At 43.6% G+C, this 19,480-nt stretch overlaps 1 protein-coding gene across 1 annotated transcript in view; it reads right to left on the bottom strand.

Moving 5' to 3' along the window:
- The window catches only part of NECAB1 (N-terminal EF-hand calcium binding protein 1), a 281,474-nt gene that overhangs the window by 212,305 nt on the left and 49,689 nt on the right, over positions 1-19,480 (bottom strand). The gene's annotated exons all lie outside the window — the stretch shown is intronic.

The raw sequence follows: 19,480 nt of genomic DNA, 5'->3' as shown, positions 1-19,480 counted from the left end.
TCATCGCAAGTGCCTTATTCACAGAGCACTTGCAATGAAAACCTACGCCGGCGGCCTCCGGCGTAAGCCCGCATAATTGAAATGGGCGTGTGCCATTTGAATTAGGCGCGCTCCCGCGCCGGACCTACTGCCCATGCTCCATTTCGAAATTACCGCCGTGCTTTGCGCAAAGTGACGTCATTTTTTCGAACGGCGACGTGCGTAGCGTACTTCCGTATTCCCGGACGTCTTACGCAAACGACGTGAATTTTTAAATTTTGACGCGGGAACGACGGCCATACTTTATACAGCACATACGTGTGCTGTGTAAAGTTAAGGCACCCAAAACGACAACTAACTTTGCGACGGGAAACTAGACTAGCGGCGACATAGCGAACGCGAAAAACCGTCGTGGATCGCCGTAACTCCTAATTTGCATACCCGACGCTGGTTTACGACGCAAACTCCCCCCAGCGGTGGCCGCGGTACTGCATCCTAAGATCCGACAGTGTAAAACAATTACACCTGTCGGATCTTAGGCCCCGTACACACCATAGAATCCATCCGCAGATAAATCCCAGCAAATGGGTTTCTGCGGATAGATCCTATGGTGTGTACACGCCAGCGGATCTTTTTCCGCGGATAAATCTCCCCTGGGATGGATTCCAGCAGATCGGATATTTGCTGACATGCACAACAAATCCATCTGCTGGAATCCATCCCAACGGATGGATCCGCTCGTCTGTACAGACTCACCGGATCCATCCGTCCAAAGGGATTCCCCGCACGCGTCGTAATGATTTGACGCATGCGTGGAATTCCTTATATGACAGCGTCGCGCCCGTCGCCGCGTCATAATCGCGGCGACGGCATGACACGTCATCGCCAGAGGATTTCCGCGCGGATTTCAATGCGATGGTGAGTACACTCCATCGCATAGAAATCTGCGGAAATCTTTGAGAGGATTTATCCGTGGAAACGGTCCGCTGGACCGTATCCGCGGATAAATTCTCTCGTGTGTATGGGGCCTTAGGGATATCTATGCGTAACTGATTCTATGAATCAGTCGCATAGATACTCTGAGAGATACGACGGAGTATCTGAGATACTCTGTTGTATCTCGGCTGTGAATCTGGCCCTTAGCCTTTAAGTGGTTCAACTGCCCTCATTTGCAGACCAAAGTTCATCCCTTTGATCTAAATGAACCAAATGATACAATGTTTATTTTTATCTCAGTGCTGAGCAATGTTGTGATTAACTTTGCCGGCTGCAGTGAGCAAAGAATGCACCATTGGTGCAATGAGGGCCAGATAAAAGCAAGCAAAGGGCTGCAATTTGGGGACCCATGCTATAGAGTGATATGCTTTGTCCATTTTTCATTTCAGAGATTTACAAACACTTTAAACATATGCAGAGGACTTGGCATACCTGCCTAGTGATTCTACATTTCAGTTTACGTATAGTGCCTATTCACGGAAACACTGCCTCCCAAAACTGGGAAATGGCTGCTTGCAATGCTGGGCATTTTCAGGTATTTTGCCTCCAAACAGATTATTTTTAAGTTTCCCCTATTAAATACATGCTGTGCAGTCCAGTGCATAATTACACTAGAAAAGCTGGGATCACTGTGCCCTGGGAAAACCCAGCTCTAGTAAATTAGTCCATTGAGACACTAAGCAGAAATAATTTTCCAATTTGCTGATAAGCTAGGATTCTGTAGCATGGATACTAATTGGGCCAGTGACAGACCATACATAGTCTACATTCTCCAACTTATTATATGCTTGGTCACAAGCCAGACAAGTAAAGAAGTGCTCTGAGATGCACACAAGGCTTGGAATGAAGATAACAATCTGGAATATTGTACAATATATGCAGTTTAAACCACTTGAGCTGCAAGCTATAGTTCTCCACATCTGCAATCTGAAAACCTTCAGAAATAGTTTCCTTCCATTATCACAGCAACCATGGGGTAGATTCAGGTACATTTGCCCTTTTTTTACGTAGGTGCAGGGCACCGTTTTTGCCCTGCGCCCCCGCAAATTTTCTGCGCTACCCGCGATTCACGGAGCAGTAGCTCCGTAAATTGCGTGGGCGCTCCGGCAAAATGCCCGGCGTAAGCGTGCGCAATTTAAATGATCCCGTAGGGGGCGGGAATCATTTAAATTAGGCGCGTTCCCGCGCCGAGCGTAGTGCGCATGCTCCGTCGGGTCGGGTCATTGCGGTAAATGACGTCGCAAGGACGTCATTTGCTTCAAAGTGAACGTGAATGGCGTCCAGCGGCATTCACGATTCACTTACGCAAACGACGTAAATTTCAAATTTCGCGACGCGGGAACGACGGGTATACTTTAGCATTGGCTGCCCCTGCTATAGAAGGGGCAGCCTTACGCAAAAAACCGACGTACGCAAACGACGTAAACTGCGTACGCAGGGCTCACGTAGGGTAGTGAATCGGCGTTAGTATGCAATTTGCATACTATACGCTGATCACTACCGGAACGCCACCTAGCGGCCTGCGTAAGAATGCAGCCTAAGATATGAGGGCATAAGAGCCTTATGCCACGCATATCTTAGGCTGCAGTCGGCGTAACGAGCTCTCTGAATCAGGATAATTCGTTACGCCGGGGCAAGTAAGCAATTGCGCTGCGTAACTATGGTTACACAGGCACAATTGCTACCTGAATCTACCCCCATGTCTTTTTAGGGATGTACTGATAGTTAGGCACGTATTTCATAAGCAAAGTGTAGAGCTAAAACAATCAATTTGCAATCTAATACTTTGTGGGCAGACTAATGCCGCGTACACACGATCGTTTTTCGGCATGAAATAAACGTTGTTTTAAAAAAATGTCATTTTTTTTTTTAAAGTGTATTTTGTGCGTGTACTCGAGAGAGGAGCCGGACTGCAGGAGTTGGGAGTAGGCAGGCCTCCCCCAGAGGCAATCTGCCACCTTTCTCCATGCCCCGGGTGGCAATGGCGGGTGTGTGAGGGGGTCCTCCCACACAGCCCGCCCTACCTGCTCCACTTTGAAGCCCAACGGGGCAGAGGGACTCCCTACAAGGGAGTGAGAGGATCTAGCCCGCTCAACCAGCCCCGTTAGTCCTTCGCCTCTCTTTTTAGAGACCGCGTGGTCAAAGTGCGTGCATGTTAACTCAATTTTGAGTGCGTGTAAGTGTGGTGGTTTTTGTGGGAGGGGGGTGGGCGTACTAAGCGCAGGCTTACCTCGCATAGCACACCCACCAGGAGCCGGGCTGAGACCACCAAACTCAATTCACATGTAGCCGAGACCGGGATCCGAACCCCTGGCTGCAGAGGTGAATGGCTTGTCAGCGCAGTGCCAATCGCGTTGAGCCACCGCAGCTCCTGTCATTTAAATGTCATTTAAAATGATCGTGTGTGGGCTTCACATCATTTTTCGTGTTCTGAAAAACGAAAACATTTTTTTTCGAACATGCTGCATTTTTTAACCACTTAAGACCCGGACCTTTAGGCAGCTAAAGGGCCCGGCCAGGTTTTGCGATTCGGCACTGCTTCTCTTTAACAGGCAATTGCGCGGTTGTGCCACGTGGCTCCCAAACAAAATTGGCATCCTTTTTTCCCCACAAATAGAGATTTCTTTTTGTGGTATTTGATTACCTCTGCGGTTTTTATTTTTGCACTATAAACAAAAAATAAGTGACAATTTTGAAAAAAATGCAATATTTTTTACTTTTTGCTATAATAAATATCCCCCAAAAATATATCTAAAAACATTTTTTTCCTCAGTTTAGGCCGATACGTATTCTTCTACCTATTTTTGGTAAAAAAAATCGCAATAAGCGTTTATCGGTTGGTTTGCGCAAAATTTATAGCCTTTACAAAATTGGGGTTAGTTTTATTGCATTTTTATTAATTATTTTGTGTGAGGGCTAAAACTACGTGAAAAACCTGAAGCCAGAAGCAAGTTATGAGACGGGAGCGCTCGTTCTGGTAAAACTACCGTTCGGAATGGAGATAGCACATTTGTTAGGTTTGAAATTATTGCATTGTGTAATGCAGCGCATTCTTTTCTTCTTTTTAATGCTACAGTAATCCAAATCTTTTGCTGCTGATATTGTTACATAGTTTTGACAAGCTTGTTACTTTATTATTTATTATTATCTAATGAATATTTTTTTTAAATTTTTTAAGCCAGATCTCCGTCTAAAAAGTTTTCTGCATATTTAAAATCTTTTAATGTAGCTCTTCTTTTTTGGTTATTAATTGGATAATATTTTAGACTGCTTTCCATTTTTTTGTATTATTTTTTGGAGTGTGTCAAGTTACCACAACAACATTATTATTTAGTATAATTTACCCACAAGGAGGTTAGTGTCCCTTGTTAATTAGAAAATTTTCTTTTTTTAAATGTCCCTGCCTACTCACTAGCGATCTCTCTTGAATGCTGGATTTCTCCTTGCGAATTGTGTCGATTTTGCTGCTTTTGAAATGGTTGGCAATCTGTTGAGCAGTAAGCAAGCTGGTGAGTGGGAGTAGTGGGGGGTAAAGTAGGTAATTAAGGGTAGAAAAGAGTTGACGAGGTTTGTATGAGAGGGTTTTGATGAAAGTGTTGTAGTAGGTTTGTTTAGCATTGTGGAGGCAGGAGTTGTATTTGAGAAGGCAGATTTGAAGTGGGTAAAGTTTTGCAGGGATTTAGATTTTCCCCATGCTCGCTCAAGAGTAGGGATGAGCTTCAAGTTCGAGTCAAACTCATTTTTTTTTTATCACTTTTATTCCTATTACAAGGAATGTAAACATCCATTGTAATAGCAATCACTGAGACAGGTCCTCTTCATAGAGAGATGTGGGGTCAATAAGACCCCATATCTCTTCTTCAGGCTTACAAGCATGAAATCGGTGAAAAAAATTCACCGATCACATGCCGACAGCCGCAATTGCGGCTTTGTTTACTTGCGGGTACCGGGCGTGATGTCATAACGTCGCGCCCGGGCCTCCGATGGTCATAGAGATGACTGGTGACCGGTGAATCGGCGCCAGCCGATTTGCTCTCCGGGCCCCTGTCCCATCCCGCCGCCTATAAGACCGATCAAGAGGCGGAACTGCCGCTTTGATCGTTCTTATAGTGCACAGAATCGGCGGCTGAAGACAGTGATATCTGATTGATGCCTGTAGCTGCAGGCATCATTTAGATATCACCACACAAACCCGCGGGGCTGTTAAAAGATGGCCTCCGGTTGTAAAGTGGTTACATTTTGTACCTGCTGGGTGTGTATAGTATGCCTGTAAAATAGCGCTTGTTTCCCGTGCTTAGAACTGTCCCTGCACAAACTGTCATTTCTGAAGGAAAAAAAGTCATTTAAAAGTACTCGCGGCTGTAATAAATTGTCGGCTCCCGGCAATACAGAGAAAAGTAATTGAAAGTCATTGATAAAAAAAAAAAAATTGTATGGGGGTCCCCCCAAATTCAATTACCAGTCTCAAAAAAATTACGTCTCAAAAAAACAAAAAAAAACAAACAGACACAGTTGGGATAAGTCCTTTACTAAAAATAAAAAAATGATTCCAGCGGTGGTAATCCACTCTTGATCTACACTCCAGCGCTGTTGGTATCCTGCAATGGATGATCTCCTCTCCAGGCTCCAGTGATGATGTCCAGCGCAGTGAGGAACAGCATCCTGTCTCCACCGGAGACACCCCGGGAATGACGTCACGTTAGCCTGACATGTAGCTGAGGACGGGGCCACCCGTCACGTGAACCCACCCCCTTCTGACGCAAGGGGAAACCCTGGCTTTCCCAGAGACGTGACGGGTGACCCCGACCCCTCTGATGCAACGGGAAACCTGCGTTACATCAGAGGGGGACGGGGTCACCCGTCACATCACTGGGAAAGCCGGGTTTCCCCTTGCGTCAGAGGGGGATGGGGTCACGTGATGGGTGGCACCGTCCTCAGCTACATAAGAGACCTGTCAGGCTGCCGCAACGTCATTCCCGGGGTGTCTCCGGTGGAGACAGGATGCTGTTCCTCGCTGCGCTGGACATCATCGCTGGAGCCTGGAGAGGAGATCATCCATCACAGGATACCGACAGCACTGGAGTGTAGATCAAGAGTGGATTACCACCGCTGGAATCTTTTTTTTTTTTTTAATAAAGGACCTATCCCAACTGTGTCTGTGTGTTTTTTTAATTGTTTTACACTTTCTTTGAAATGGTAGAAGTACAATGTACCCCTTACCAATTCACATGGGGGAGGGGCGGGATCTGGGGGTCCCCTTTGTTAAAGGGGTCATCCAGATTCCGATAAGCCCCCCGCCCTTAGACCCCCACAACCAAGGGTTGTGGGGATGAGGCCCTTGTCCCCATCAACATGGGGACAAGCATCCCCCCCATGTTGAAGGCATGTGGCCTGGTATTGTTCCGAAAGGGGGGCGCTCTCTCGTCCCCCTCCTTTTCTGCAGCCTACCAGGTTGCGTGCTCAGGTGAAAGGTCTGGTATGGATTTTTGGGGGAACTCCACGCCATTTTTTTTAAAAACCTGAAGGGTCTAATATGGATATCTGGGGGGGAACCCCACATCATTTTTTTTGATTTGACGCAGGGTTCCCCTTAATATCCATACCAGACCTGAAGGGCCAGATAAATTAATTTGGGGGGACCCCCACGCATTTTTTTATTTTATTAATGACTTTCAATTACTTTTTTCTGTATTGCCGGGAGCCAACAATTCATTACAGTCGCGAGTACTTTTAAATTATTTTTTTTTCCTTCAGAAATTACAGTTTGTGCATGGACAGTTCTAAGCACGGGAAACAAGCACTACTTTACAGGAATACTATACACACCCCCCAGGCACAACATTTTAAGGAATATTTCACTTTTATTGTTTCACTTTAAGCATTATTAAAATCAATGCTCCCGTGTAGAGGGATATCACCCTTTTTTTGTGATATAAAAGACTACCATCTGCTGATCAAGAAGGATCTCAGCTCCCTCCTGTGGCCTAATTGTGTTATAACCACCTGCTGCTTACTTTTTGGACTTTTTTCCCGCAGAGAATGTTGGGAAATTGAGTACAAGGAGAAAAGAGACTCCTGGCTTGTTATAGACTACGTTACCCAGAGAGCAACTTTACAATCCCAGAATGCTTTGCTCCCTGCACAACCTGCTGAGAGAGGTAATTTAAGGGAGAGGACGTGTTTGGCACGCTCTCTCTGGACCGCCTCTTCAACTCAGGAGGACACCTGTGCGAGGTGTCTTCCCGGAAGTCTAGGCTGGAATCGAGGCCTATCTATGCCTGGACGGAGCGCCATTGAGGAGGAGAGACAGAACCTCTGACGGAGTGATCAGACAGGCTTTCAGTACCCCTGTGACCTGTCTGAGAACCGGAGGCTGTCATCTTGAAAGACTGTGATCGGAGATCGCAGACGGAGTGTTTCGGAAGGACAAGGCCTGAACTGGTTGGGTGAGACGGGCATCTGCCCAGGACCTATTGACTGTGTTATTAAAGGGTGGATCGTTCACATTAGCCATTGTGGTTTGACTATTTGGGCCTTTCCCACCAGTTTTATTTGTTACTGTAGCGGAGTACAATATTAAAATCCACGATCTCCGCTGGTAACCAGGGTAAATCCACAGTCAGTGCTGAAAAGTAAGGCAATGTCCCAAATCCCCCCCAGTAACCGGACGAAACACAGCTCTGGGAGTCAACTGACTTTTTATTCACAGGCTTCCATATTTATATAATTCCCCATGCAAGGGGTTTCCAAACAGCCAAACAGATTTAGCAGGGGTAATACAGTGAGGACCACATGGGGAACTTAACATTTTGGATAATTCTCCCATCAGGCATTGCTGCACGAGGGAACAGTCGGTTGATAGCTGGGGTCTGGGGTTATGTGTTGTGAGAGTTCGGTTTAAAACTGCCGAACACCGATTGGGCAACATAAAATGAAGTACTTGAATGCTAGTGGCTTACGGCTGCTAGCATACGAATTACTATGCCCACATAAGACCCAGCAGAATACATAGCATATAATACAGACAACCCTTTGACATGTAACGTCCAGCATTCCAGAAGTGGCTAGGTTTGCCACAGTTACATTGTTGGATTACAATTTACCACTTGCGGGCCACCGCATGCCAACGCATCAGTGCACAGACCTTTGGGATAATTTGAACTGAGGTGTGGTCTGATCAACCAAACCACATTAGTTAGGTATACTATTTAAAGACTGCCTATTTAGTTGTAGACTGTGGATATCCATTTCCATACTCGTTGATCGAGTAATCGGTTCTATTACACTGTGAGTATTGTTAATAGTGAGAGCTGGGTGAGGCTTGGCAAGGAGATGCTTCAATGTGGATGCCTTATTGAGGGAATCCCCTTGCTGTGTGCTTACACAGGTCTGCATAGCCATTATAATTTAAAATGTATTTGTTATTTCTGTTTCTAAATCTTGCAGGGCTCTGCAAGCAGTCTTTTACTGTTTTACCTTTGTTTCTTTTGCTTTATCCTACCAAGTAAAGAGTTACATTGGTTAAGCTGAGATTTGTGTATAGTTTCTCTGTCATCCTGCGGGATCAATACAACTCAAGGTAACCATTAAGTTACATAATTTACTGTGGTGTGACAGGACAATGTGCCCTCCAACAAGTTATTGGGGTCCACAATACCCACTATACCAGTTGTGCCAAGGGAGGAATTGAGACAATTTCAGGGGTTGATAACCAGAGCGTAGACCCAAAACAAACCAGCAGCTCCTTCGGGGGTAGTGCTACATAAGCCTTTAAAATTAGCACTTTAGATTTTTTATATTCGTGTCCCATAGACTTTAACAGTGTTTGGATGTTCGAACAAATTTATTGCCTGTTCGTATGTTCTGATGCAAACCGAACTGGGGGGTGTTTGGCTCATCCCTACTCAAGAGCACGGCTGCATCTCTTGAGACTTCTGGTGTCGTCTGTTTTTCAGGGTTGTGGCAGATGGGGCCTGGTTCAGCATGTGGAAAGAGGAGCAATAACTAGGAAAGATGAATACATGTTGTAGATGGAAGTGGTTAGGTCTGGGCAGGACATGGGTGCGATTTTGTTGGAAAGGCCATCAGTAGCAGAGTGAAGAAGGGAAGGGTTGAGGTTGCGAAGGTTTCTGCGGGTAGTGGTTTGTGGGTTGGCAGCATGGGAGGTATGAGACAAGGAGAGTGTGAAACGGATAAGGTTGTGATCAGAGAGAGTAAAAGGGGGTGTTAGAGAGGTTGCAAGGAGTGCAGCGATGGGAGAATACGTGGTTAAGAGTGTTGCTGTTGGAGTGAGTTGTGGTTTGTGTCCATTGTGTTAGGTTAAAAGAGAAGGTTAGGTTGATTAGTTAAGAAGTGGTTGCAGTATTAACATTGATTGGAATGTTAAAGCCAACTAGGATGATGGCAGGCACTTTAGAGGAAAAAAATAGGGTAGTCACCCAGAAAGCGTGACACTGCTTTAACCACTTCAGCTCCGGAAGAATTGGCTGCCCAATGATTTTTTTTGTGATACGGCACTGTGTCGCTTTTACTGACAATTGCTGGTCTGTGAGCTTGTTTTCTTGGGCTTTTCCTATGGGTCATAGGAGTCCTGTTACCCATTTTCAGCAGAGAGCGGTCTGAAGTCCGCGCTCTGCTGACGCCACTGTAATCAGTCCAGGCACCGCGTCATGACGACAATAAAGTCTGGATCCACCAGGTGCCTGGACTGATGCCAGTCTCAGTCTTTCAGTGAGCCGCTGAGAGATTGAGACGGCCTTCCCCACTCATCCACAGCTCAGCGCTCCAGTGAGCGTGGGGGAGCAGATCGGAGAGCTGCTAACTGACAGGCAGCAGCTCTCTGATTGAGGAGCAGAGAGAACCGAGCCATCTGCAATGTTCGATTGTTAGAGGCAGCCAGGGACAGATGCAGCATTGAACCGATTCTGCATCCACCTAGGTAAGTATGATACTGGAATAAAATAAAATAAATAATCTTTATTTTTCTTTTAAGTCTTCATGGTCTACATAATGGGAGTACACTTGTGTCATTCAACCTATAGTGTGCTAAAAGGTGTCCCTCCTTTTCATCTCTCAAAGCGGGGATCATCAATGTGCTCAAAAGTTGATTTATTAAAAGATACTAAAGGTTAGTAAATAAAATGAATCTGGGTGCAATATAATCATCCAGTGATGTTCAAGTAGCTTTCTTATTCCTTTACTTCTCCTACATGATTGGGTACTCAAAGTGAACATGGCTTTATTTTACTCACCAAGATAAGCCAACATTCTCATCTACACAACCCTACTGCTCCAGGTGTGTTTACTTTTTTTGACATTGTTTCTTCTTTTGACTATGAAAGACAAAATGCCCCACTGGGCATAGTGTTTTGTTTTTGGAACAGCGTTTAAATTGATAATTTGTTATCATATGAAAGTTCTGTGCTTCATTTCATTAAATCCATAATTTTGCTAGTGCAGACTTGGCTGTCTGGTGGTTTTGAATATTCTATCATTCACTACACGATAGGCGTTTTATAACAAATTCCCTCTCTGCCTGGTAATCTAATCAGAGCTCTGTGAACTGTTTCATTAATTCTGTTTCACTCTGGTCCTCTAATACATTAAATATTATTTTTTACAGAAGGTCTGCGAGAATCTGAAATATCTACATAAATGTTTTATGCAGCACAGGTTATCGAAAGAGTTAAAAAAAGATGCATGGGGTATATATAAATCAAACATACATACTAACCTCCATGCTGCAGCATTGGTGTCGTGCTGCAGCTGTCCTCTGCCAGCTCTAAGCCAGAGAACTGAACAATGACCTATTTTACTCACTGGAGCGCTGGGTTGCAGATGGGGACGGTGCTGCTGGCTTTGGCCAATCAGGCTGCTGTTTGGATCCTGACTATATTGTCAGCATGGATTAGCTCTGTGACATTGGCCAACAGCAGGCTTTAGCCTGACTGATTCTGGGTCACAGGAGAGCAAAAGTAAGTGCACTCCTGTGACCCAGAAGTACAGTATGGCCAAAAAAGCTTTGGCCATAAAAGCTTCGGCCATACTTCTCTTTAAAGTAGACTTGATTAAGAATAAAAATGTATCCACATATAAGTCGTACTCTTGACTATTTATAAACTCACTCTTTTGATTACATGCATACCCCCACCTTTCTATTCTAGTTTGATTTGCCACACTTAGGCTGGATTCACACCTATGCATTTTTAGTGCTTTTTGAATTTTGAAGATTTGCACTACAGTCCATTTACCATGGTTTCCTATGGAACACGTTCTGTAGTGCAAATCTGCAAAATGCAAAAAGCACAAAAAATGCATAGGTGTGAATCCACACTTATGCTGATATTCTAGCCTCTAATATTATTTGACTTTACTGTACCAGTCACTTTACACCAGTCAGAGCCACTTTACCTATCATGCCCTGAATAGTGCATATCTCCAAAACTTTTTTGCTGTGACCACACGGTATCCCATACCCACCAGAAAGGATAGAACACAAGTAAAGCCTAAGTCAAAAAACCCTGATATATTTTCAGAAAACAACCACAGATGGAATCTTTCTGAGCTGGTACTAAGACTTACATCCAAGCCACATTTACCCATGCCAGCAGAACTGCTTAGAACTGCAAAATGGGAGATCAATAACATTTCTTATGGATTTTCTCCTCTTTATAAATTACCATCTCCCTTTGTCAAGCTCTCGCTTTACCCCATTGATTACCACTTTGTTCACTAACTTTACCCATCAGCTGTTTTAAACACAGTTATCTGGATAGTACTGGAATCTGATAAGTACTTGTAGCCAGTCACACTGTCTGACTGAGGTTTTCCTCTATTAACACTCTTCTCTTTTACTCCTTAGTCACTTTAAGGGCTAATGAGTGATCTAGGATGAAAAAACTGCACCTACGCATATACATAGAAAGGGTACAAGATGTTCTAGTTATATAGTTACATAGCAGAAAGCAAGGGATTTAACTCCTTATACCAAACTGTACCTCATACTAAACCGAATAATGGAGACTTGAGTGTTTCACCTGTTTCTGAAATCCCACAAATACATTTAACACTATCAGGTACAGGGGACCCTCCTGGTCATAACAACCCTACATGACTCAGAGTAAGTTCTTCCAAATTGACCCACACATGGGCACACTGGCCCCATTTTCAAGAATCCTTTAATCCCTAATCATAATTAAGAAGTTGGTTGATAGCTAGCTAACATCTTTGAACAAGATGGGCTGCCTTATTCCAACCTACTCCCCCCCCCCCCTCCACACACACACACACACACACACACACACACACACACACACACACACACACTCTGAGATAGTGTATACAGGATACTAGCTTTATAGCTTATCCTCAATAAACAATAATGCAAGTTGATCAAGCCCCCCCTTTTTTTCCTGCTAAGACCACCGCCGGTGGAAGGGAATTTCACAACCTTGCTGGATGTGGAACTACCTTCCGCAGGTGGTGGTCTAAGTGGGGAGCATTGATAGTTTAAAAAAAACTATTAGATGAGCACCTGAACGACCGCAACATACAGGGATATACAATGTAATACTGACATATAATCACACACATAGGTCGGACTTGATATCACCAGTGATGGACAGTTTTATGAACTTTCTTTAAGAAGATCACCCCATATTTTTATATCTTCATTAATTTATTCACGTGGACTTTGATTTGTTTGGCTGTTTGCACTTTTTACTGGTTGCACTATATGTTAGAAATGATCAATTGATTATTTTGGTAATCACTGTAATCATTTTTCTGGATAGCGCAGTTCTGTATTTTAAGACCTCTCTGCTTGTTATCTCCAGTAACATCCCACTGCCCACTGCAAACCTCCATAACACTGGAAGAGCAGTCTACAAAAACTATCCATTGTTATGCCACTTGGCACCCGCCCACATTGCACAACCAGTCGGCAGCATCAGAGCTCACTTGGAGTTCCTCATTTTCCAGTGTTCTGATGGCAAATGGCACCAGAACTGCCTGTTCTGGGTAAAAACAGGCAAAAGGGCAGCACTTCATTCTATTTGCCAACAATTACAAATTGAGAAATCAGTATTAGGTGGAGTTGGCCTTTATGTGAAGTGTTCTAATACTTGAAAACAATTTTTCCCAGAGCCTTTTCTTTTTTTTCCAGCTCAAACTTTCACAAAAGGATCTACTAGAATAGAACTCTACCTGTTGTTTTTGAATTCTTTGCCTTTCTTTTGTCACACACAGGCCATTAAACAGCAGGTGCCCAATACAGTGATACATGAAAGCAGCAACAGTTTTCATCCATTCACTGCTCATTCTCAAGCAACTATTTCTATGGTTGCTGGACTCTGGGGCTCCACTGAAAATCGCACCATGCTGGGCACAGACGTTCTGGTTTTGTTCCGAAAACAGAGGTGTCTTAAGATAAAAAGCACACTATTTGCCTGAGATTACTTTTATGTAAAAAAAAAAAGCACTCACTTCAAGATTTTTTTTGTGTGCATAACATGCATTTATATAATGAGCTATAAATCTATCATTCTGGACTAAAATTTAAATACCTGGTTCGCTGACCAACAATTTAAATGTTCTGTAGTGCTAGTTGTATACCTCAGACATGGAAAATGAGCAAAGCATATCCTCCTATAGTGTATACTTGCTTCAGTCCAAAGCACTGAGAGCCTTTTTTCTCTCTGTTGACTCCTTCCTCTGCTATCTGCATGTGTCACTTTCCTCTGCATGTGTCCACACCAGACAATCTTGGGTGATGGCCTAATCCCTCCTCTAGCATACAGCAGGTGATGGACACCCTCCGCTGTCCATGTTTCCTTATGACAGTGTTTATAGAGAGCTGTGTACATTCCCTCCGCTCAGGTTTCAGATTATACTGTGCTCTCTATGCAGTGTGTGACATCTGATCCCCTCCCCCTGCCTTCTAGAGCTGAGAAAAAGCCTTTGATCTGTGTGTTTTGGAAGGCTGTAAAGAAAAGAGGGCTGCGGATAAACAATTACAACTCATGTAGGATGTGTTTCATCTGAGGCTAGTTATGTCACTGGGTATATATAAACCAGTCCATAGATGTGTTAGTTTTTCGTTCAACCAGCGGGTTGAATGAAAAATAAAAAATAAAACTGACCTGATTCCCCCATTAACACATTTGAGATGGATGGAGGAATCCTCCCCACTGTGCCTTTGTATTCTGACCGCCGGAAGACTTCCCCACCATCAGAATACATTGATCAGTGCTGCTGGCTATAGCCTGCATAGATAATTGATAGACATGTGCACAGAAAACATTTTCGTTTTTTTTTGTTCTGTTTCGTATCGTTCCGTAGGTTCGTTTCCGTTAGTTTTTCGTAAGACGCCCGTTTTCCTGTTCGTTCCCGTTCGTTTTTCGTACGACGAGATTTTTTCGTATTCCGATCGTTTCGTATTTTCGTTACCGTTTTATTTTCGTACATGCGGGATGGTTCGTTATTCTGTTTAATTCATGTTCGTTACTTGTTAGACAATAATTTTTGTGAATTTTCGTCAATGATTTGCATTCTGTGTTTTGGATTCCTTTTTCTGTTCGTGTTTTCGGTCGTGTGTTCGTGTGACATCTATGACAATTTGTTGTGGATGTCATGTGGGCATGCGACTGAAGATACAAACAGAAAAAGGATTTTCGTCATTTTGTACTTTCGTAAATATATCGCGGGATTCGCGGCACTTTCAACACGCGGCTCATCCATATTAACGATTGTTAAGCCCCATACACTTGGTCAGACTTTTTTAACAACAAACATAAAAACTATCGTTTTCCGTTCGTTCTCAGAAAATGTGTTCGTTTTTAAACTCCATCAGAAAACCATTTTTGGGTTCAAAAGTCTGGCCAACTGATCTCCCTTCAGATGAAAATCCACAGAAAAGTTTATTTGGCTTTACTGTACTACTCAGCACAAAAGAGAAGCTGCTTCACTAACTACACTCACTGCCCATTCAAAAAAACGAAAATTACATCTGTGGCAAGGGATTTGCATTCTGTGTTTTGGGTCCTTTTTCTTTTGGTGTTTTCAGTCGTGTGTTCGTGTTACATCTGTGGCAAAAGATTTGCATTCTGTTGAATCCAAAATACGAACAGAAAAAAGGAATTCAAAATACAGGGTGCGGGTCTTTTGTTGTGGATGTCGTGTGAGCATGCGACTGGGGATGAGGACAGGGAAAGGATTCAAATAAGATACAGAGTGCAAATCTTTTGTTGTGGATGTCGTGTGAACATACGGCTGAGGATACGAGCAGAGAGGAGATTCAAACAGGATACAGAATGCAAATCTTTTGTTGTGGATGTCGTGTGAGCATGCGACTGGGGATGCGGACAGGGAAAGGATTCAAACAAAATGCAGAGTGCGGGTCTTTTGTTGTGGATGTCATATGAGCATACGACTGAGGGTGCGAACAGAGAAGGGATTCAAACAAGATACAGAGTGCAAATCTTTTGTTGTGGATGTCGTGTGAACATACGGCTGAGGATACGAGCAGAGAGGGGATTCAAACAGGATACAGAATGCAAATCTTTTGTTGTAGGTGTCATGTGGACATGCGGCTGAGGATACGAGCAGAGAGGGGATTCAAACAGGATACAGATGTCATTTTCGTTCTTTTGCCGTTTTCGTTTTGTCGTATTTTCGTCAGATCGTTCGTTCGTATTTGCGGTTGTTCGTTATGCGGCTCATTCGTAATCCTGTCGTTTTCGTATTTTGGTGCTTTAATTTTTTCGTATGTACACATTATTCTGCGGGTACAAAAATGAACATTTTCGTACGAAAATAACATTCGTACGAACGGGAATGCACATATCTAATAATTGAACAGTTCAACCACAGTGACCATACGTGGATCAAAATTCAACCAGTACGTGTGGGGGGGGGGGGGGGAACCACGCAATGCTGTTTTTTTCTCCATTTTTATTTCTGGCAATGGTTTTAGTTACATTCAGCTGTCAACAGTTGATAAGTCATCTATTGTTAAGGAAGCGACAGCTATACACTGATTGTGAAAGACGGTGGTGGTCTGCTGGCTAAGAAAAAGGAATGACGGTGGAAACTGGTGCTTAGCAGCGCTTAAAGTGGTTGTAAACCCTTACAACACACTTTCACCTACAGGTAAGCCTAGATTAAGGCTTACCTGTAGGTGCTGTAAATATCTCTTAAACCTACACGGTTTAGGAGATATTTACAGTTCACCGTACAAGGAATTTTTCTGCGCATGCGCCGACGTGTTCAGCGCATGCACACTTTAGAAAGCTCACGCCGTGCGTTCCAAGTAAAGGTCATGCCGTGACTGGCTGCTCCTGACTCCGGACAGTAAGAGAGCCGGAGTCCGCGACCCTGGAAGGAAGATGGACACTTCGAGCCAAGGAGGAAATCGCGGACATCGCAGGCTTTGGCTTCAGGTAAGTGACACATAATGGGTTACTATGCGATGCATAGTAGCCCATTATGCTTTACCTTTTGTCAGGGAAATGGCCGTGGAAGTACTGACAATCTTGCCAGTAGAAGAAATGGCCGAAGGCTGTGTCAGGGAAATGGCCATGGAAGTACTGGCAATGTTGCCAGTAGAAGAAATGGCAGCTAGAGGCACATCATGTGACAGGTGGATCCCCCTGCTGGCCTATAAAAGGCCTTCACTGTCTGACCCAAATTGCTGGATTGTCGTCAGCTTCCTGTGTTCCTGTGTCTGTTTACCTTGTAACTCCTGGCTTGACCTCTGCTTTTGGCTTGACCTGTCTCCTGGTATATGACCTCTGGCCTGGCTGCAAACCCTGCTCCTGGTTTACCCTGCAAACACCTACTCAGGACTTCTTCTTGCACGGTTACTGACATCACTACCCAGCGCACCCCAGCTACATTCTGCTTACCAGCCTGTTGCAGCACTACTGGCAACCCGTGCACCTTTGGGCACTGTATCCCCTGTATCACTCCCAGGGGAGCGCTGCACTTAGCCGCAAGGGGCGCCATCTCTGCCACTGGGCCTCACATCAGAGACTTGACACCTTTGCAGGGAAACAAAGAGGAAGTAAAACCCATCAGGGTTTACTCATAGCTCCCAACTGTCCCTAATTTTGAGGGACTGTCCCTGATTTTGAGCAATGTCCCTCTGTCCCTCCTTTCTCTTTATTTGTCCCTCATGTTGGTCTGATCTATATAGTTGTATACAAAATGCACTTTTTATCTTTCAAAAAGTGTTTCCCAGTGCTAAACCTTTCATCTAATTTCTAAATTGCTGCATTTGTAAATTTTAAAAGCCAATATAAAAGGAATAACAAAAAAAAGTCCTTGTGAATTTAATAACCTTTTTTTTTGGTTAATTCTTCTATAAGGGGGCGTGTCCTATGTCTATATATGTTTGCAAGTAGGTGTCTCTCATTCCCATCTCCCAATGTTGGGAGGTATGTTTACTTCCACTTTAACAGCGTTTAGGAGCTTATAGGAGCTGTCAGTGTTTTTTCTGCTGGAAAAGAAAAAGGTTTCCCCTTTTAGAAGCTGAAGCTTGAAAAACGCTTCTAGACTAAAATAGTGTACATGGACACATAGGATAACACTATTTGCTTCTAGGAACAGAAAGAAAAAAAAACACAAAGCAGCTGCTAGGAGCCTAAAAAAAAGTTAGTTGAACTATTTCTATGTCAACTGTCTTAGGGTCCATGTACGCTAGGGGTAGAAAAGAATGCCAGAGCCTCAGCAGAAAATGCAGAAAATGTGGCAGAACAAAATGCTCATAGTAGCGTGCATTGCACGAAAGTTTAGGAGAGTTTATGGGCATTTGCTTTAACCTCCCTGGCGGTATGATTATTTCAGAAAAAAGATGCTGAAAGCGGTACCATTATTTGCAAGGAAATTTGGCGTTTTATACTGTAGGTCTGTAATTTTTAGGAATAACTCACTTAAATCTGTCCAAACAAGAGTCTAGTAGGCATACCAGGTATGACATTTTTTTAAAAACAAAATTATAATTATAATTATAAAATTATAAATTATAATATAATAAATAATTATAAATAATTATAACAAATAATAATATAATTATAATAAAAATTATTCAATAATGTAATCAACTCAAAATCACTGAAATTTGCTCAGTTGCAGAATTGTCGCTGTTATTACTTTTATTTTTTTATGACCAATTTCCCCACAAATCGCTATCGCACAATTCTGCAAGTGATTATAATTTATTATCGCTGTTTTCTAGCTGATCTAAAACCATTTTTGACATAAAGGGACAGTTTTTGGTTGCTATGGACAATCTACAGTTTGCAGGCAGAAACAGTTTTTATTATATAAAAGTACATGTAGGGCACTGGGCAGACCACTAGGGACAAGGGGGGGTGTGTAATTTTTACATACAGTACTGTAATCTATAAGATTACAGTATACTGTATGTAATGTGTTTGTTTACCTTTTTGAATTTGGCGCCGTTCTCCGCTCCCGTGCGTCGTAACGTCGCAGGGAACGGAGATCGGCGACACACAGAGGCACTGTGTGAATCGAGCGAGGTTCCGCTCGCTCACACAGCGCGGTGGCATCGCTGGATCCAGGGACAAGGTAGGTAAACCAAGCCTGTGGATTCTGCAAGGCGAGCCCGAGTCTGACTCAGGGTTACCGATCGTAGCTGAAAAATTTAACCCCGAGTCAGACTCGGGAATACCGCCAGGGGGGTTAATAAAACATTTCCAAAACATTTCCCAAACTCATCTCAACATTGCACTTGAGGTTTTTTTTTATGTCTCTTTCTCCTCTTGAAATATGCCTCTAAACACCCGAATGTGCATGGACACATGGTATAACATTGAGCTGCTCCTACAGGTAGGAGAAAAAAATGCATAACTCCAGTAGAAGCAACGTTTTTTTAAGCCCAGTGTGCATGGATTCTTACCTGTCAAAAGATTTGTACTTCTTCTAACATGGATAGCTTAACCAGGTTCTACACTTACTTAGACCTTTTTTCAGATTGCACTACAGTTAAATAATACCCTGTGATGATGTGACAATGAAGGAGCAGCAGTACATTGATGAGGTCATTGCTCTGCTTGTTCTCTGTGTGTTCAGTATCAGCATTTGTACACTACAGCAGAGCTCTGACCTTTCCTTACCCAGTCTGAGTGCTGCTGTGCAGAGGTTGGAGACGGTTAGTATTAACAGATCCATATATTTTTAACCAGCAGTACGTGAAAGCACGTTTCATGATTTGCTTATAAACTTGAAACTGAATTAAGGGCCAAATCCTCAAAAGAGATACGACGGAGTAACTGCTGTTACTCCGTCGTATCCCTGGTCCTAACTATGGAACTGATCCACAGAATCGGTTTTCCATAGTTAGGGAGAAGATCCGGCATGTGTAATTGAATTACACTGTCGGTTCTTAAGGATGCAATTCTAGGCCGGCCGCTAGGTGGCGAGGCCATTGCGGCCGGCCTAGAATATGCAAATGAACACTTACGGCGATCCACGAACGTTCCGACGG

This window comes from Rana temporaria, chromosome 5 (assembly GCF_905171775.1).
Source record: "Rana temporaria chromosome 5, aRanTem1.1, whole genome shotgun sequence".
NCBI lineage: Eukaryota > Metazoa > Chordata > Amphibia > Anura > Ranidae > Rana > Rana temporaria.
This window is presented reverse-complemented; position numbering and strand designations above follow the sequence as displayed.